The sequence below is a fragment of the Bombus terrestris genome, chromosome 4 (assembly GCF_910591885.1).
Source record: "Bombus terrestris chromosome 4, iyBomTerr1.2, whole genome shotgun sequence".
In the NCBI taxonomy this organism is placed as follows: Eukaryota; Metazoa; Arthropoda; class Insecta; order Hymenoptera; family Apidae; genus Bombus; species Bombus terrestris.
Window position 1 is genome coordinate 1,967,964 of NC_063272.1, and position 21,698 is coordinate 1,989,661.

Consider the following 21,698-nt stretch of genomic DNA (forward strand, 5'->3'; position numbering starts at 1 on the left):
TAAAACAAACGATAATTAATATATATTTCTCGATGATACGTTTCTACGTGATATATCTCTTTTTCGTGGAAATTATCTCCTGAATTTTCCACCGTTTTGTACACCATGGTAAATATGTTCGTGAAATAGCTTTCACGATAAAAGTCTCTCGTACCTGCACGATAATAAAACTGTTTTTATTAAATCTCTTTCATTGTTTTCGAACAGAAAATCTATTCTCTGTTGTTTCTTATACGACGCGAAATACGTTCTACGACAGTGCGTTACCGTATAAAGGTTAAACTGTGTACCGTAAAAGGTCAGGCTACAAATGTCGAGAAAGTTGTTTTGAAAATAATGGAAAACGTCAAGATAAAATCGGCATTTCTATCGGTTTAATATCTTTGCATGGAATACAAATTTTATTAATTTTAAAACAATTGACGTTATTTTCAGCAAGTTATTCGGTAAAAAATTCAAACGATATTTCACAAACTGGTTGTTCAACGGATATTTCTCTCTCCGTGGTTGCACAGAATACACATTATTTTTTCATTTTTTTTTTTCCTTACCGAACCTCTGAATTCGTATTACAGTTGCGCATAAATATGCACGACGTAAAATTGCGTTAGACGCTTAATTTGCAATTCTTTCGAAGAATAAAAACACGCGAGTAATCTCTGCAGTAAATTAATAAATTTACTTGAAGGGTACTTGTGCGAAGAAAACATTGTAAATTGCAAAATTGAATAATTTTGATGTTTTACCGAAGAACGTTCTACGTACCGATAAAAATACCGTATTATGAAATTTAACTGTGATTTCCCTTACCGAATAAGCTGCCACTAACACTGGAAGGTTGTGTCGCAACGTCGTTTCTGTAAAAAAAGAATACAAATTTCAATAAACATTGGTCGATCCTTTGCAAGTAACAGCCGACACACACACACACACACACGCCTCTCTACCCGTACGCTTCCCTCGTTCGTGAATCTGGAATATGTTAAGGCTGAACTACATCAAGTTTTCTCCTGCTGGCGAAAAAACTTGTTTCTTGGCACTCGAGGTGATTTCTACGAGAACTCTTAGCTTGGTACGTTAAGAGCTGTACAGGCTATGCCGTCAAACTATACGTCGCTTGATAACTCGAATCACTTTAAATCGCAAACAACTGCAACAACACGAACCAGAGAAGCGTTAATGGATTGCCAATCCCCGAACCGAGTGCCAAAACGCACTCTACGCGCACTGTTTTTACTCTGCTCAAACCGAGGAGGAAAAAAAAAAAAAAAAAAAAGAAATAAAGGCACCTCATCCTCGTTGATCGATAGAATCGTTCTGTTTTGTGTCTGTTGGGATAAACGAAGTAGCACAAGGTACGTTCCATCACGTTGCGAAACTCGTTCGCACATCGAAGGTAAATGAAGATACGTTTGAAGAATTGAATCCAATTAATTCCGCGAATTGGATGTGAATTCGAACAAAGCCAATAGGAAGCTGCGTCGATTCTCGAATTCTTCTAATAATTGGACAATAATGCCGGCCGCGGGTCAAAGATTGCCGCGCCGGGTTGGACGATAATCGATACTCGGATATTTTATCAACGAACAATACGCAAACTGCTGTTTCGCGACGGACGCTATCGATAGAGCTGACGGTCCATGACGCCGCTCGAGAATCGACAGCAGTTATTTCTTTGTTATTTTTCGGATTAAAGGTTTCCATGCACTTCACCACATTCGAATTGTTAAATTGCACCGCTGTTGACGTATTTGCGTCCTCTGCTCCCATTGCCACGCGCTCGAGCGTCGCATCGAATTTTTGTTGTTCGCTGTTATTCAAAGTCACGTCAATCACAAAGGCTTTCAGCTGCTATTTCGCGTTAATTCAATTCGAGGATCAAAAAGCGGAATAACCGCGTACCAATAGCGACATTGACGCGAACGAGGCGAGTTATTGTTCCCTCGAGTTTACCAGCAACCTATATGTTTGTTTTATATTCGCTTCCCATCATCCTCGCTCTCCTGGGTAGCACAGAATTTCAGTTACGTTTCTCCTTGGTTTACGTCCATGGTCTACTCTTTCAACCAACGACCTTCGCGTCTCTCCTACTGAACATCTACGCTCGAAGCTTGAAACTTGAACTTCACCTTCGAACGTACCTCTAACTACTTGTACTATCGCTGCGCCTAAACTTTGACAACGTACAGACGTACAAGATGTGAAACTCAGTGTGAGAATATCCAAAAGACGTATCAACACGACGGACCACGGACAGGCCACGGAGGTCTATTACGAAACTTCAAGACACAAACGGAAGTTGTGTAATTAAAAGAAAATAGTTCGACGTATTACTACGAAGTAGCTCAATTTCCTTAACACTTTGACTGACACGCCGAAATCACATGTTTCACTCAGCACGCCACGGGAATATTTTTATTGTTCCAAGCATATAATGGCAAAATAATAATAAAATGACGATGTAAGACAACATTCTTCCCCAATGGACCATTTATCTTATTGGTTGTCAGGGGAGGCCACTGTGGCGCAATTGATAGCAACGCATTATAACAAGGCTTCGTTTATTTCAACAAACCAGTCGCATTCGTTATTTCGTCGCAAGCAAAACGTCCAGAATATATCGTTGAAACGTGTAGAAGATATTAGTAAACAGTATTTGCTCATTCTATATATAATAGTAAGGTATGTGCACACTTCTAACTTGAATTATATGATTATAAAGCAGCATTTACGATTATTTTCTAGTAATCTTAACTTAATGAAGAACGAAAAAGATTTCAATTTGAACGTTGAATCGCGAAAATTTTAAATATAATATAAATTAATATAAATCTTAAATCGCGAATTTTAAAAAGCAGGGAGGGCAGGGACACGGCGCAGCACGCGCTGGAGCTTTGTCCGGCGTGGGAGCTACACAGCTACTCCCTGCGGCACGTCATAGGTGAAAGATTGACACACCCTCGGCGATTCTAGAAACGATGTTGAGAGCGAACCATAGGAATACGAGGCTGTCCGCCTCTTTTGCGAGCGAGCAGAAAGGGAGAGAAAGAAGAACTCTCACCCTTGTAGGATAACGCATGCAGGGGGATGGCGGTCAGGCGGCCCTAGAACCGCTTCATCGCCGTCCCAACGGACCCACGACTAAAACAGGGGATAACGCTAGGGGCAATGCCCCCCCTCCCTAGCATCAAATTCAACAGTCGGAGAATTGTTAGGATTGGCTCGAATAAGAGGACGACGGAAAAGGGTGCAACTGAAGACAATTCATGAGAGGTTCCTGGAGCACTCCTGTCGTACGCGTAGAATGATCATCGTGAAATTTTAGTCGGTAAGAGTCCAACACTACTCTACTGTTACCGATTATTAGCAGCAGCGGAGTGTTCATGAGGATTTCTTCACGTACAAAAAGAAAAAAAAGGTGGAAGAGTAATAAATAGCAAGAAGAAAAATACCGACTAAACAGTCGCAAATTCTTTTCATAGTTGCAACGTAAATCCCATAGAATTGGATAAAGTAAATTGATCGAAAAAATGACGAATGTTAATGTTACGCATGAACGCAACTATCCTGTTATTGGGTTCAAGAATGCGCATGGGTCGTAGCTTATTAACGCGTATATCGTCAGGCATATAGCTGTGCTGTGGTACTCCGGGACACAAGGACCTCTGTTTTCGTGTTACCTAAGGGTAGTTACGGTACAAACGGATCGATTGAGCGAGTTTGGTCGACTAGTCTGGGTCAAGGGTCGAGCGACGGATAAAATTTTCGCGTGCAAACGCAAAAATTTAAGAGTTAGACAATGAGTTTCCACTATATCTCGTTTATTTCACGAGTAACCCGCGCATCTCGCGAATTAGAAACGTAGTTTAAAGTTTCGATATGCAGTAAACCACTCGTGGCCATCAGCGACGTGTTTTTAACATTTTAGATCTTGTTTAGCAGATTCGCTTGTTTATGAGACTCTGTTGTCCTCTTTGATTTGTTCGCGCAGTATCGCCCGACGGAACGGAAATTGCAAGCTGCAAGCTGCTCGCGGCTTTATTTGCAAATTTATTCGTGCGCGCATATTTCTAATTACGATTAACATCACCAAGCAAGAGCAACGCAATCGATTGTCACACGAATCTCTTGACACGTGCGTTTTATGGCGAGAAAGAGGCAAAACCGTGTCGGCGGATTTGGCACGACTTGCAAATTGCCAGCGTTACACGGTCAAGTGAATAAATATTCGCGTGTCTATTTCGTTCGTCGATGGAAAAATTTTATCAGCTCTGTAACTGATACGTTTTACGGCACGACGAACGATTTATAGCAAATTCTTAATGCTTACGATATAATTTACCAAGAGTTTATACCATCGAGTTTATAGGAGCTTGATCACCGGTCGAATATCCTGTCAAGGTATTTGATATTTCGAATTTACGTCTATATCGATAAAATCAGCAACACGGTAAAATGATACAGCAGTTGCCCTACGCGTTATTTTATATATTTCTATCAATTGCGTAGCATCGTTTTAGAAAATTACTGTAAGAAACTACTAGAATTATTTTCTGTTTATTATTTTACGTTTTTCTCTAATTTCAAACATCACGATCAAGTTGGAATAAAGTTAAATTGAAATATATCGATAAGGAGTGAAATTGCATGGCATATGTCAAAAAATAGACGAAATAGATTTTCATGATCTTGATGGCGTACAGCGTCAAGCGTAATACTAGCAATGTCAATACTAATGTCGATACCGACAGTAAATTGATCTTGGTGGTTTAACGCACGGACAATCAAGTGCAACCGTGCAACATGCGGATTTAATCAAATTACATTAGAAAATTATGTATGTACACGAACGATACATGGCATATTTAACCCTTTGTATTGTAACTGTGTGGAGTGTGACTCGACATTAGTTTTTACCTCAGGAACTCCGTTGTCGAGTCGCACTAGACATTCTTTCAGACCCACCTTTTTTTGTGAAATGCGCGAAAAAAAAGCCAGGATTGCATCCTGGAAGTTGTTCCAAGATATACCATACACTTAAAAATTACAAGGTACGACAATAGTGTGAATAAAACTGCTATTTAAATGAATTTGTTTCTGCCTTTGTTTATTTAAATTGTCTTCTTTTTTAGTCAAAGTAAATTTCAAATTGAATTTAAAAGCGTTGCGAGCTGCTGGTAACGAAATTGAAATAAAATTCGGAGTGGAAAGGGTTAATATCAAAGTCACCTAAAGAAATCGAAGTAGCCGATATGATTGAAACTTAAAGAGAGCCTCTCGTTTGACAAAACAATATTTTACCACTAAGTTCTTTTCCATCAGGTATTTCGGATCAGGTAAAATCGGATTATTGAAATCCACGATTACAAATATTAATTTCGACAAACGTTCTCGAGATCGAGCCTCCGTTCATCGATTAAAATATAAACTGCGTTTATTTGAAATTGCTCGTACATATTGCAACGTAAAATTTTTTTTCAACGATGCTCGACAATTTCACTTTCAATTGTAAAAAATGTTACACATCGAGCGGAAACACCTGACTCGAAACGATAACGTTTCATCAGAAAAATCGGAATGTTTCTATTTTTCTATGTTTCGTAGAACTGGCGTTTCTCGTTCGTCGTTTAATTCGTGTTTTGAATGATGTTGAGTTTGACGTTGACTGATCGAAGAACGAGTGGATGAATTTGTAATAGAAAAGTATACTGAAATGATTAAAGGTATAAATATAATATAATACTGATTCAGATCCTTAATCTTTTAGTATTACTAGAAAATGGAACGACAGGGAGCACGTTCATAAATTTATGGCAAAAGAATATTACCAAAAAAGGTAAGCTTCTGGCTTTGGCTAGAGGCTACAGGGAGCATAAAGAGAAATCTGTTTATTAGTTTCTTTGTTCCTAGACCTTGCAACCCAGAACATAATATACGTTCAAGGGTAGGATAATATGCGCCGCTCCTTATTTGCAATATATCTGCGTAATAGCAATCTCCAGGCCATGGATATACATAAATAAAGATGTAGAATTTTTCATAAAGTTACTTCAACAGATGAAATATACGATAAATCGCAAGTTAATAACTTCTAAAACAACGTCTTTTTGTGATTTTTTTTTAGAAGGAAAAAAAGAAACGAAGTTATTGAATTTTGAGCTATGTTTTTATATATATTTAACGAATACAAAAAATTTCTTTTTAAAGTAAAAGAAAAATTATAACAGATTTCTAAGTCTATTTCATGGGCTGCATTTTTCAATCGGCGTGATCCTCGACTGAAACGAAGAACCAAAAAAGGATTAAATTATTATATATTTTTCTTCTCGATGGACTAAAAAAAAAGAAGGCGGAAAATAAAAAAATGTGTTTTTTAAAAAGAAAGAATAAACTTCAAGGTGCTATAACAATTGTCTAAATCAACTTTTTGACAAACTTTTTTAGTTCATCGAGAAGAAAAATATATAATAATTTAATCCTTTCTAGTTTTTCCGTTTCAGTCAAGAATTACGAGGTGAATCTTTCACGCCGACTGAAAACGATTAGAAATCTGATATAATTTTTTTGTTAACATTAAAAAAAATTTGTTGTATTCGTTAAATATATATAAAGCCACACCTCAAAATTCAATAACTTTGTTTCTTTCTTTCCCTTCTAAAAAAAAAAAATCACAAAAAGACGTTGTTTTAGAACATTTTAATTCAGGACACCCCGTTAAATAATCATATCGTCCAAGTACGTAAGAATTTAAAGCGAGGATCAGCTTCGTGACAGAGCTCGTCTCTGCGTACGAGCGATAAGTCAGGAAAACGTTGATATTTAACTAAGAGTTATTACCGTATACGCGTAAACGTGTTCCTGTCGCATCTACTTCACGCGCTGCAACGCTAGGCGTTCTGACGCGTCATAATCTTTTAGTCAGCTAAATGTAATATCAATCGTTAGCAGAGAAACGTGAAAGCATTTCGGAGTATTTCTATGTACGAGGATTTATCGAGAAAGATATTAAAAATACATTTATCAAACAGCTTACAGCTTAAACAACTGCACACGCCTCTCTGCCTGCGTCTTTACGTAGAAAATATTTTTTCTATCCAAGAGATGTACGCAGATTTTTCAAACTGACCGTATTTTCACTGTATTAAAAGGCTCTATACTACGAAACACGTAATACTTTCTACGAAACCATTTAATAAGAAAAGCGACGTAGAAACGTTCGTTCTGTTGCACAGGCGAACGATCAAAATGCGTTTCTTCCATTTCACAGTTTTTACGGGATTCAGAGAGACCGCTGCGGATGTTAAACCGCGTTCGACAAATACGGCGGAAGACGATTTATCTAAAGTTGTCAGGAAACGAGAACAGTTTATATAATTGGAGTTCGTATAATGGAAGCTTACCAATTTTTCTCGCTACGTATCGCTCTTTGCTCGAATAATACCAGCAAACGTTCCGTTAATTGGGCGTTAATTAAAGTTTTGTTTCAATAAACGCATTTCTACTCTACTTGTATTTTTCTCGATAAATCCCGTGTACGCAGCGAACGCTGAAATGCTTCTACGTTTCCATGCTAACGGTCCATGTTACCATTTAGCCGACTAATTGTCAGTGATTAATAAATTGTGATAATTGCTCGATAAAAAGCGATAAAAGAGTGATAAGTGAATTTATGATACGATTAATCAGCTCTTCCAGATCTCTTTGAAAGCGTGTGCCTAGAATGTGTCGCAAAAGGTAAACGGTGACGAGTATACTCGTCAAACACGGAGTACGTGTGGCTGTTATAACGTAGAATGAAATTGCAACGAAACGACTGTTTTATCTTGTAATTTTATTAATGTCGGCCTAACATTTGGCAATGGCGCAACTCGTATGATGTAACTGAGTGAGAAAACGTTGTTTATAAAGCTTAAAGTGTCGTGTATGGTAATACCCCATACAAAATATTTTATGGAAACATCGATGGATCTCGAAGAGGAGTTTCGAGTTTTATACCTTTCGCTGAAAAGGCGGATGCTAAAATAACGTTATAATCCACATTATATGCAGGTGAGAGGTCAGTGATAAAAGATAAAATGTAAAGACACGATGGATCTGCTATATTCTACGTTTCATCGAACCACGAAATACCTTGGAGCCTTTGAAGCGTACGGAACAGAAAATTTCATTATCGAAGAAGATGAGAATGTAACAATGTAATGATGCAAAATTACAATACATATATGCGATATAAAAAGAATAAATCTGTTCGTTTCTCAGTTGTCTTTTCAACAAAATCCATTATCTTTTATTATCGTAAGTCGGCAGCTAGAATATACGATTAATTCTAAAAATAGTGCAAGTGATTTAAGCATTTAAGAGGCACATTTTCGAACAAACTGCTCGTAAAATTGTACGACGCGTAAATCTCACTTTAGAAGATCGTATATTTTACGAAACGTTTTATTGCGTGTCGGAAAAATACTTTTTAACGCGCTCGAACGCCGAACGTCGAACGTCGAAACGCGTCTAAAAACGAGATACAGCGGCGATCGAAGGGAAGTTTAAAATTCACAAAACTGTGTACGATAACTGCACCTTACGTACTAATTGCGACTTTCATCACCAACAACGTTGAAGACAGTCATCCGTATCAAGCTTGTTCGCAATCCAATTCTTCTTATCAATTACAACTTTTCTTTTTTTCTAAAACTGTCGCGTTTCTTTTATCCTTTTTTTTTTTTTTAAACTTCCTCTCGTCCTCCATCGTATACGACTTGCTGCAATTTCACAGCCACCGGCACGTACGTGCCACAGAATAGACGACTATCGTCGACGATTTTGAACAAATTTTAGAAAGAAGAAAACTTAATAAAATTCGTGATGTATCAATTTGAAGCTGCCTCACCTTATCCGCCAACGTAGATGAAGCAGTAAATACACCGACGTACGGATACTGTTTGCAACCACTGGGCGTCTACATTTCTTTTCCACCCCTGTCTTTCCCATTCGCCCACACATTTTTTCCCCCGTCACGTATCTCGCACACACGCGTGCGCTATACGCACATACGGAGAATTACAGCACGCGAACCACACAAATCAGTCTCAATCACGAATTAATAAAGAAAGTCGATGTTTCCCGCGGAGATGATCCGCGAACTATATCTTCCGGGTATTCGGACGTGATTTCCATTTCGAGATACGATTTAGAATGCCAAAATGAAATTAGCGTGGAGATTGCTTTGAAATTAGAGTTGATTGTGGAACAGATTGGAGTTTGTTACTGGCGACGGTTAGCAAACTGTGAGACGGATCGTAAAAAGGATTTCGTGCGGCGTATCCTCTGATTAATAGTCTTTTGAACTGTTCATTAAGACGAAACGCTGCTGGATAATGGGCGGAGAAAATTTTCTTCAAATCTGTTTTGCTCCGCAGGGGATAGACGATCCACGGATATTTTTGACTTGGACGAATTCTACCGACATCTATGGAGGCGTCTCCTAGCGAGCAATTCGTCGTAAGGTTGTTGGGGGCAGACCAATCGGATTCATAAACCCGAGTACGACGAATTGAAAAATTTCGAAAGCGGAACAAAACCAATTTTCATATCAATGACTGAATCTTTCTGACGATTGGAAAATTGAACGGTTTCCCGAGAATTTCGTGAAACCACGTGTATATATGTCCGCGAATCTTTTCGTCGAGTCTGAAGAATAAATGCACGAATAGAAAATTAGATAACAAACATTAGATCGAGGAAAGGCGTGGAAAACATTAAATATCTTTGCATAGACAATTTTTATCGGATTGTCGGGACATTGTTTTTATCGAAGTTTCAGTCCTTTTCTATTGCGATTATCTGTGTCGCGGAATGATTTACATAGAAATGAATTGAACAAAGGTGAATGTAGAATACGAAATTACCTTTTCCCCAACTTTCAAGCTTTCCCTGCAGTAATATAAAGATTCACGTTCCCTTCGTACATAAGATCGAATGTAAAACTTCTAAATAAGAAAGCCAAGCCATCTCTTTGAAATCAGAAATGGTCGATCACTTGAATCTGAATCTTAACAAATAAACATAGATGGTGGCTTCAAAGGTTATTCGATATAAAGAATCTTCGAGTTCGTCATCGAATCTACATGCAATCGCGAAAGGTTAATCGCTGTTCCACGGAGTCTTTCTCGCCCGAAACATTTTACCTGTATTTTATTATGCATCGCTTCTAATTTAACCGACTTATCGAAACAAACGAAATTTACCTATTGCGTAAACTCTCTCGAATAGGACGATGAAAAATAATTTCCAAGCCGCAGGTAGGTAACTCATTGTGGGCGCATTGAAATTCAAATTCTACGAGACACCCGTACACTGCACAGATCGTGGACAGATGAAACATTGGAGGAGACAGAAACGCGAAATTATCGGTAGCGGAGAAAGGAGAAACGAGGTTAAAATGGAAATATAGAAAAAATGTATGAAAGAGGAATGAGTCTAAATATCACATGGCAGAATTGAACTCTTCAGGTAGGTTTCTCCTTTCGATAGACCAGAGGTTACGTGCACTGCATTTAAAAGAAAATTGAATTTCCTGTATACGTACTACAAAGTATAGAGTAATTTGCCCATGCGAGATAAAATTTCAAAAGGAAATTCACCTTCATTCGCTTTCTATTTAGTTCATTAGTTTCGGGAATAAATAATACAGACAGGTAATTCTATTTTACTTTTCGATCATTCTTTCGATCTTTACGTATTAAGCTCTTTATGTTGCCTGAATTTTCAATACTTGGGAAAATTATTCCCACAATCACGCAATCCAGAATTTCGATTAGTTTTTATTTATTTATTTATTTGAGACGTTAAATATTTCCAACTCTAATTTACTGTCGTTCGAGAAGAAGGCGCGAAAAAGTCGGGTTTAAATCGAATAGACGAGAAGAAGAAGGAATTTTATAACGTTTAAAGCCACGTTTTATTTAATTCTATGGAATAGGTTCGCGGAATATTTTCAACTATTCGATAAACTTAGTTTCTCGTTCGAGCATAAACATGCACTTGCACGTTTCGTCCACGCATTTCCTGCGATACCACGCTCAACGATTAACTAATTATATCATTGTAGAGTATATAGGCTTATTAATTAATATAATAAATTATTATATACTTCAGGTGAACGTACAAGCGCGCGTGTGTGTGATGACTTTATTCGAAAAAAAGAATTTGTTCTTGTCGTTGCGTTGTTCGTTCATTCATTATTCATCTGATTAGTAACATCTGGTTCTTAATACTCGGTCCTAATAGTAATAGCAGTAAGCTGGCTTAATTTTCCTCTAATTTTTAAAATAGTTTTAATATTCAACGCTGTTTAACATTTCATCCTTGGAACACTCTCAGTACGTATGTATAAATAGTGTGTACGTGTGTATTTTTTATCGTAGTTTAGGGTATCTTCCACCTCAATTTCCAAATAGTTTCCTTTAAATTCATTTTTATGAAACAATACTGACACGCAAGAAGGGTACATCAAACAGTCTTCGACTGTTACTTCCTAGTCGATTATTCCACATCACTTAGAAATATTATTTGAAATTTTTATATTTACATTGTGGATATACGAATATTTATATTTTTACGGTCACACTAAAGTGTTAAAACCCGGACAGATATTTGTCGTACTTTTTAAATATCCTAACGAAGATTATACTTTGAATGTCCTATATATCGTTGCATATTCTGTGAATTCTATGCATCCTTAAATTCTATTACTCGCTTCTTTTATCTTCCGAATCTTTAAACATTTCCCACACGTATACGCGTCACAATCTGATTGTTTCGCACAGAACATGAAACCGGTATACCTGGTCGTTAAAACGTCACCAAATTAATAGTGAAACGAACGAATGATGATATCGTCACATCGTTATTGCTACTTCAACCAACAACCAATCTCGTTCTTTCTGCTCGAGTACAAAGTCTCGTTAAAAATACCAGTTTTCATTTTATATAAAAAGGAAAAAAATTCCGACCTTACGATATTACTTCTATGCTAATTGAACGTAGTTATCTTCGAAAAAATTGGCTTGCGCGCTTCTTATGCATAAATGCAGCATTTCCGCGTAAGCTGATTCGTTGTTTGCTAGGTCGCGATTTAGCGAGCCATCGAGAGTCAAAAAGCAATTTCGCTTCCTTTCTTTGACCCTTGTTCCAATTGGACCGAAACTACGCTCGTTACATCGACGGAAAAAGTACGAAAGATTTCGCAAGTCGGAGGAGACGACGCTGGGAACAACGGAAAAGTTCCTCGAAACGTTTATCCGTGGTCGTATCTCGTGTGAGTAATTCCAATCGATGCCCGGGATAAGCGTGACCCGTATTCCATACCGCCTGGTGTTCATCGATGTCACTGAAATTTTCTCTCGCTTTCAACTTCTCTACGCTAGTTAATAAAGCACGGCAATCGTTGCAGGGTATCTCTCCCACGCGTTTACGCCGAATCGCCTACAACATGAACCGATATCGCGCCTTTTTTCGTTTACTATTGCGCAGCTTCAACTACGACCTTTCCGCGACACGTATTTCAATGCTAGCGGCTGCGACAAAAGCGACAAAGGCGAATTAAAAGCGCGTCAGAGTAACGCGGAAAACATTGTTCGTAGTTTTCGTTCAAAAATGGTTTGCAAAGGAATTTTACCGTTGCAAAAACGGTGTATGCAAATGGTGGAGATAGGAACAAATGGATAATAGATTTTTTCTTTTGTAGCGCGGGCGATAATATTTAACTTTATCAGGTAAATAGAATACCCGCTCGTTCGACGAATTTTGTTTTACGATCGAGCCCCTATGACTTCAAAAACCTGCACGAGGCTGCAACAATTTTCTTTGATTCCTTTCGTTTCGCTGCCTCCTATAAGTGAAAATAAAGCTTGCTTTAACTCGAATCATCTACACGTCCGGATACGTTATTTTAGCTCTGTAACTCGAGTTTAGAACACGATATAACCCAGCCCAGACTTCTACATGGCCAAGTTTACCTGCGCGAGTACAACTTCCATATTGCCGCTACTCTAACAAGTTGCTCTCTGCAATTCTAACTTTTCCAGCTATACGTTACGAGCCGTCAGCAACCAATCTTTCTTTCTATTCTTGGCATTGTCTGGAATAACCATAAAGATATAGAGATACAGAGTACGAGAGTCGTACGTTACCGTGTAAATGGATGCGATATGAGAATGGGAAGAGAATGCCGTGTTAGACGGATAAAGGCGCCTTTTGTCCTTGTTCAACGCTAATCTTACCAAGCCCGGTGAAACGACATAGAAAATTTTATTTAAAATTGTGCATTTGCCCTTATTCATTTCGTTCGTCTAACTTTATGCACATTCTTATATTTTTCGATTTCTCAATTTTTGTCAATACGAGAATTTACATAAAGTTGAATGAACAAAAAAAGAAGAAGAAAAAATAACGACTAATGTACAATTTTAAATGAAACTTAAACGAAACCTTCAAACTCGTCATTTGACTTTGTCAGATTTGGTAAGAGTTAGTGTTAATCAGGTACGATGGTTAATCTGTGTTACACACTTACGTATGTAGCTGCGATAACAAAACTTTCCAACGGTTTCGTCGATACAAGTATAACATCGAAGCGTAAGTGCCAATAGGCCTAACCAGTCATTGATATCCCTACAATCCCTCCGCCGAATATTTGGAAAAAGGCGTGACGAAAATGACGTTCGAAAACTAAAATACGTTTCCTTTTGTCGTCTCTCAATATCCCCACTACGCACGCGGTTGGTAGGCGTCCGCTACCGTTGCCACGTGTAAACGGTCAAGGACGAAAGGACGTTGGAAAAATAAAATTCGTTTCTTTTTGTCGCCTCTCAATATCTCCACTGCGCACACGGTTGGTGGGCGTCCGCTACCATTGCCACGTGTAAACGGTCACGCACGAAAATGACGTTGCAAAAATTAAATTCCTTTCTTTTTGTCGTCTCTCAATATCCTCACTACGCACACGGTTGGTGGGCGTCCGTGACCGTTGTCGTGTAACAATGGTCGTGGACGAAAATAAAGTTTGAAAACTAAAATTCTTTTCTTTTTGTCGCCTCTCAAAATCCCCACTACGCACACGGTTGGTAGGCGTCCGCGACCGTTGTTACGTGACAACGGTCACGGACGCCCACCAATCGCGTGCGTCGTGGGGATATTAAAGGGCGACAAAAAGAAACGAATCGGATTAAGAAAACATTTGTTGAATCAAGAGTTGTACGTAAAGAGTCGGAAAAACGAGAATTGTTAATAAATATACTATTAAACATCTACACATCCTGCACCAAATAACCTCACGTATTTACCGTACGAATGTGCGTGCGTTATTAAACGAACGCATTATATATATGTCGGAGATGAAAGAGCACCGGAGCCTTCCCCTCGGAACTTTGTGAAGACACCTAGTACCGTAATTTAGATTTCACCATAGCCGTATTAAGAAAGCCGTTGTCATTCGATCCGACTGTACTTATTCGAGATTTATGATAATGAGCTCGGGCTCGAGGCGACAACCAGTCGCCGAACGTAGTCGCGGTCAAGGGGATGAACGTTTTGTTTAACCAAGGCAGGAAGTAACTCTATACGATGGTAAACGATGGTAACGATGGTAAACGTTTCAATGGTTTCTGTCCCGTGGCTCGCCACACGCAGACTATGCTTCGAGTAAGACGATTACCAGATGTTGATGCGTCTCCACAGTACATGTTCGGCTAGCCCGAGGACCCGCTATAAATCTTTAGATCTATTTAACGAAAGTCCTTCAAACCGACAAACAACCTTTGTTCCAACTACGGGAAAATTGGAGAAGTCTATTTTTCTCACGAACGACGCGGCCCGATGGCGACTTTCTCTTAAGGGCGGCTAGCACCCTTCCCCTATTTCCTCCAACTAAGTAACTCCAATTTTCCTCACTTTCCGAATGTAGACTTTTCTCCACGAATCCGATGATCTCGTGCCCTTAGACACACCCATCGTAGTTTTCCTCGACAGCGTCACCGTGATGGAGAGACACTCGATCGTACGATTTTAACGACGATACAAGTAATTCTCCGGTACGTAGTGCTTGTTCTGTGGCGACCTGAATATAACTTAGACTTCCACGAAGTATACACGTTCGACATCCCGTTGACCGCGGATTCGTTACCGGACCCGAGGCCATTGTCATAGCGCCGCGAGTATCTAACATTGTGATTAATTACCAACGCTGTAATACCACTCACTTGTGCCAATAAACTCTACCATTGTTACACCGCATCGATGGCCAATATCAACCAAGATTCATCCAACACCTCCACCCCCAATCCTATCGTCCAGCCGACATATATATTTCGCATTTTCAGTCTTCGTCGTCGTCGATCCTTATCGTTTTAAAAGTCATACGGTTCCAGAGCATTTGGTCGCAGTCGCAGACCTTTCGGTTAGCGAGCTCGTTAGCGACTGTCTTATGAAACTCATGGCGAAGAATGAACCTACAGTTTTAGGTCTGAATTTAGATCCCGAACGATCGGAACCACACTGAGACAGACGTCTGTCTTTCTTTGTATATTTACGCAAATAAGATCATCAAGTAGTCAAACAATTTGATGCTCGGATCTCGATAATTACGAACAACTACATTTCTGTTCTGTTAATCGATGTGACTGTTCCATATTTTACCTTTTCTGCGATGTCGATTCGATATTAAGAATTTATTTATAACGTTAGAGGTATAAGGCTAACACTTAGATGGAGCGTAATTACAAGAATCTTTTACGTATCACAACTGAGGGTAAAATAACAAAAAAAGAATAAAATAAAAGAATAATAAAAATAAGGTTTTGCGTGTGTGTGTGTGTGTGTGTGTGTGTGTGTATGATTAAGCGAGAATACAAGGCAAGAGGGAGGATAATTATTGTAAATCGAGTTTATGGCCAGCAGTCTGAACATAAAGTATACTACGTTGCAAGCTACGTATGCCAGTGAACGTAAAAACTGTATTACTACCGTTACGTTACTAGGCACACGCACGAGCTTGTTAGTTAGGATAAGTTAGGATAAAAAGATTAGAAAATAAAACCAAGCACACTGTAATGGTATTTCGCGACGAATTTTATTCTGTAACGTTATATCTGGTATGGTTATACCTTTCGATAAAAATCACGTGACGTTGCACTTTGTACAGCAAATCAACCGTTACTCATATTTCGAAATATACACATAGCGTTTTATGCGTAAGGAGAGATAAGAAGCACACGGGACACTTGTGTACGTACGTTGTAAAGGACTTTCAATTTTGCATGTGTGTCATCACGCATGAAATAACCGGATCAAAACAGTGGATACGGCGATATGTGTTTGACACGGCCAACCAGCGTTTGATTTGCGTTGAAATCAAATTTTTCGGTTCAACTTCACCGAAACTTGGCGCTGAAATAACGCGTGATACACATAGCTTGCATTTCACTCTCAATATTATTTTGATCGATATCCGAGCCGAAAGTACTTGCCATTTCGATTTAATAACGCACTTACGTATTTATATCTCATTTATATGTGTCCTATGGTTTTAAAAATATTACCAGGCTGTACATGACGATAACAAGCGAAACGAGAAAGTAGAATATTGCTTGACTTTCGATGTTACATCTGTTTTAGCTGTATATTCTACGATCGATGGAAATTCGTCAAGCATAATGAAATTTGAATTTTAATCAAACCTTCGAACTAAAAGTATTTTCCATTTCGCTCTCATAATACAAATTCTATGCCATATATTCGTCATGTCTTTTGAAATATTATTCTCCGATCACGATAACAATAATGACAATGACGTAGAATACATTTAACTTTGCATATTATATCCGTTATTATATATTCTGATATTACATATTCTGCAATCGATTAAAATTTCCAAAGTACAAATCGAATTTCAACTAAAGTTGATTAAAATCAACTGTTCGAACCGAAGGTATTTTCCATTTTGACTTAATAACGCAAATAATAACAAGAATACTTATTCATATTTTTTCTTCTGTCTAAATATTATTAAAATCGTGCAAGGTGGTGTGCAACGATAATAAAAAAATCGAGATGACAGAAATGGCCCTTAAACGCATAACTGCGCAACTATACGTGCAATTCCAAGCATTTCAATAACAGTCCCCGGAGTAGGAAACACTTCGAGTATGCGCTATCCTTGAATGAAGGAGTTAAACAAACTGACCGTCTACTCATTGTGGAAGCGCTCGATAATTACCAGTTCCTGGCGATTTTCTTCCTTACCGGTGTCTTCAATGAAAAGTTAGTCCATGTATATTACTTTAAAGATTCAACCGGGATAATTAAGTTTCGAAAGTCCTTTAGACGCAGTCGTTTTACGGAAGCCGGAAAAAGAAGAGAAATTAAATTTCGTGCTACAACGTTCGTATAAATATCAGATTTTAGATGCAAAGTTTCCAATATATATATTTTTCGATCTTTTTTTTTCTCCATTCGATATGATGATTACGGTGACTCGAAGTTGTTCCCATTCGTTAGAAGATGCGTATGTACTAACAATTAAATAATTTCCTTATAAAAGGAAAGAAACTTTTGGGACAAAGTAATATGTTCCTTCTTACGATAAAATACCCACTGTACGTAATATTTGCGCGCAACGATCGTGACAATAATATTAATTTCTTGATCCTTTTTTGTTTTTATTTGTACAAAGTTTACGATAGTTTCATTAATATAATTGCGCGTAATTAACGACATTAAAATGCGATCGATCGATGCTCATTGAAGACTGGGTTGTTTAGATTGGAAATTTCCATAACATTCATCCCTAATCATCTATGCAGATTCCAGATATGTACCGTTATACCGTGTTGCGTGAACAATGAAATAAGCGTAACCCGTATCATCGGTTGACACAGCCAACATAGTTAAGGTAAACCAATTAAGGCAACGAGTTAGTAAAACGATTACCCTTCACGTTTTCTCCACGTTATTATAGTTGTAGCGGCACTCGACAACAAATACCGCTACACGACACTAACTAACACGGACACGGTAGCGAAGTGGTCAGCGCTCTAGGTTTCGAACGTTCGGGACCCGGGTTCGATTCCCGGCGCCCGTGATCCTATTTTCCTACCACGCATCAAAATAAAAAGAATAATTAGCAGCGTTCCAGCAGCGACATCTACAGCCGGCAACTACTACTATCACCGACGACAACCTAACGCCATACACGCCTCATCGTGTACGATCCGCCTACCATGAAAATTGGTAATGAAAAACGAACGGAATTTGCAAGAAAACAACGTTATAAGTTGTTATTTTTAATATTAGACGCTTGCCTATTATTGGGTTGGCGACTTAGCGATTGTGGATTTTGTCATTAGGTGGTATTGACAAAATTCGCAATCACATAGATGCCAACCGAATATTTATCGTATGCAAGAAGAACCTTACGATATCTCGAGCGATTTTAATCGAGGTATAGTTGCAAACAACTTTTTTCATTAACTGCTGCAACTGCTATCTTAAAGTATAAAAGCACGAGCGGAATATTTGGAAAAGAAGCGAAGAAAGAAACGTTTTGCGTTTGTAACAAAATTGAAGGACGAACATCTTTTAGACAAACTGTCAAGGCGGATATTCATAAATAAAATTGTTCGTTGTACGACTACGGATACGGTGAAGAAAAAGCTTTCTCGCTTTAGTTAGAGTTTAGACATTCCCACGTCGGATAAATAGATTCGCAAAGCGGAAATAATAGTCTTGCGAGTTCTTCTCGCGAAAAGTACGACGTTGGCTGATAACGAATTAAGAAAACTTTACGAGATCTTGTACGTCGTGTAATTGGGAACTTTATTCGGGTACGAATGAAACTTGTACAGGAGCGACGGGAAGCATAATATCGCCGACAGCCTCAAAATATTTATAACAGCCACAATGTGATCAAATCGCGAGTTTAAACGAATGATCCGTTAATAAATATCAGACGAAGCAGGGAATTGTTTTGACGGAAAAGTAATAAAAATTGGTTCAAGTTCGTGGAATTTTCCTTCCGATGCCAAAATACCTGATGGAAATATCTACGTTAAATTTTTGAGATTCGAAGCTTAGCGAAAGAAATAATTTGATTCTAACGACAAGTTCTTCGTGTATCATAATCTTTCATAAGCAGATTAAAACGAGTATTATTTAACAAATTGTATATTCGATGATATACATTTGATTTGTATAAATCGGTTTCGTTCGACAACTTAAATTCGAATATACAGGATTCTTTATTTTCGAGAAGATCGCGTTTGAAAATTTACCAAGCGTACTAGAACATGGCTAATTCTGGACTGGCTAATTCTACGTGTGAAAATAAACTGAGAATGTGGAACAAAATTTATTCGCAAGACGCTTTGTTTTCAAGAAAAATACATTTTTTTAATTTATCACGTAATGAGCCAAGTTCAAGTATACTTGGTAGGCAAATTTTCAATCTTGGAATCTCTTGAATACGAAGCGTCCTACGAACAAATTTTCCTCTATATTTCCCTGCCAGTTTCTCTTTTCTCTTTATAATAAATATATTTCGATAAATTTATAATTATCGTTTCTTACTTTTACAGCGTGTCATACGAACGATACATAAACATAACAATCTATAATTTTCTGACCATCTAACAAGTCCACCTGCTATTTGTTTCTATTAAATTTCTATATATACATATTATCATAAATTTTCAAATTATTTAATTATGCAAGAGCAAGGTAAAGGATGATCTTGAAAAAAATTAATCGAAAATGTAAGACGGAGCATCCGCGTGCCAATGCTCATTCTTGAGAAAATCGATTTCGAAGATATATTGGCTATGCGAAGATTTGCCAAGGGTTTGAGCCGTAATATTTTCGACACTATTCATTATATCGAAAAATGCTTCGGATAAAAGTTTGATGGTTGTAAGGAGGACATATTTAGACGTTGCTAGCTTTTCTATAGGTGGTGGCGCAACCATCGTACTAAGGTCGACTTTGTTTCTTCAAATGGAATCACACAGTTCTTAATACATTAATCGATGCAGCTCAAAATTCTCTATAAAATGTTATTTATTAACCTACTTGCATCGAAAAACCATTAGTTTAGTAAATATTTTAGGTATAAGAGACAAGGAAAGACACAAGACGCTACTTTCGTATTTGTCTTCGTGCTTGTCTTTCGTACGATAAATTTCACTAAATAAAAATTAAAATATCTGTTAAACTAATATTTCTTCGACGTAAGTGAATTAATAATTTTTGCACGCAGAATTTCAGTTCAGCTTTTATCCGAAACATTTTTCGATATATTTAAAAATATAAAAAATATTTCGTTTCAAACTCTCAAGTAACTCGCCTTGTATATATCGTGTTAGTATGTATATGTTAATATTACTTTAATTTTTATGCAAGGGAAAATAAGAAAGATAAGTTTGAAATAAAAAAGAAGAAATTTGCGATCGTTATCAAATTATTCGTTTTATTACGAATTTACGACGAGCAGAAATTATACGAAATATGTAACGATTCGATATTGTTTGGAAAACTCGTAAAACATAATCGATGTTTCAATATCTCGTACAGAAACTTCCAGTCGATTATGCAGTTTTCTATCTCACACAAGGTAACAACTGTACTTCACTGTCAAAAAGTTATCACAATTTAAGGAAACTTTGAATTCTCTTTGAAGCGTGTATCATTTGTAGCGTTATGACAACTTCGCGATCCATTTGCTCAGCAAGTACTATCTTCAATAACTAAATCGTTTTCAATTAGTTAAACCTTTAGTGTCCTATTTTCCTATTCACTAAACGACATTTTTAAGTATATCAATATTATACCAATATGTAGAAGTTTATATTTCCAAAATACCTGTCTTTAAAAGTAAAATAATAGCAAACAAGGCAGTAAATAAAGTAAACGATCGTATTGCTCAACAGTCTTAACAAATAAAGCAACGATGCTAAAAGTAACAAAAATTGCTCCATAGCATATGTCCACACAATTAAATTACGAATTAAAAAGGAGAATAGGAGTAAAATTAACAAATCGAATGTAAGCAAATGAAAGAATCATTCTGTATTATGTTTCCCTCGCTAGTGGCGGGATATTCAAACTTTTAATAATGATAGCGTCTCTTCAATCAAGAACTCACACATCCAAAAATTTTTACCTCGTAATAACGGTATTATTATACCATCGAATAAGTAAAAAATTAACACTCACCAAGAAAACGGTATAAGCAACGAAGATTTACAGCTTGGCCTTCGGAGACAATAGTGGCGCCAGACAAGTGGTGGAGAAGAGTATGCCCTCCCTACTGCACAGTCATAGGCATAGATTGTGCATCCGAATTGTCCCCTCTGTTGATGGATATTACCTGCAACAACCTTCGTGATACATTTCTTGCGTTACGCGAATAGGTGCACCTGTTTGCGTGCCACTTAAAATCGCGTACGCACGAAACAGCTCGAGAATTATCCACGAATTCTACGAATTCGCAGTTACTAATCGCTTACCAAACGTCGATTATGTCGTTAGCGCTTGAAAAGACATTCGAATGTAATTGTTGCAAAAGATAAAGGAGCTTTGTAGAATAGACGATCCAATTCCTATCGCGTTCACAGTCGAAGTGGTGGCACAGTCGAACTGTGAGGCTCGTT

General features: G+C 37.7%; 1 long non-coding RNA gene across 1 annotated transcript; it reads right to left on the reverse strand.

Annotated features, from left to right (window-relative positions):
• Positions 1 to 352: 352 nt before the first annotated feature.
• Positions 353 to 21,687, reverse strand: LOC125384890. The gene is made up of 3 exons (XR_007223734.1): positions 21,555 to 21,687; positions 21,262 to 21,415; positions 353 to 857 (listed from the first exon to the last, which is right to left on the reverse strand). It is a non-coding gene; the product is annotated as an uncharacterized LOC125384890 (long non-coding RNA).
• Between the last annotated feature and the right edge of the window lie 11 nt (positions 21,688 to 21,698).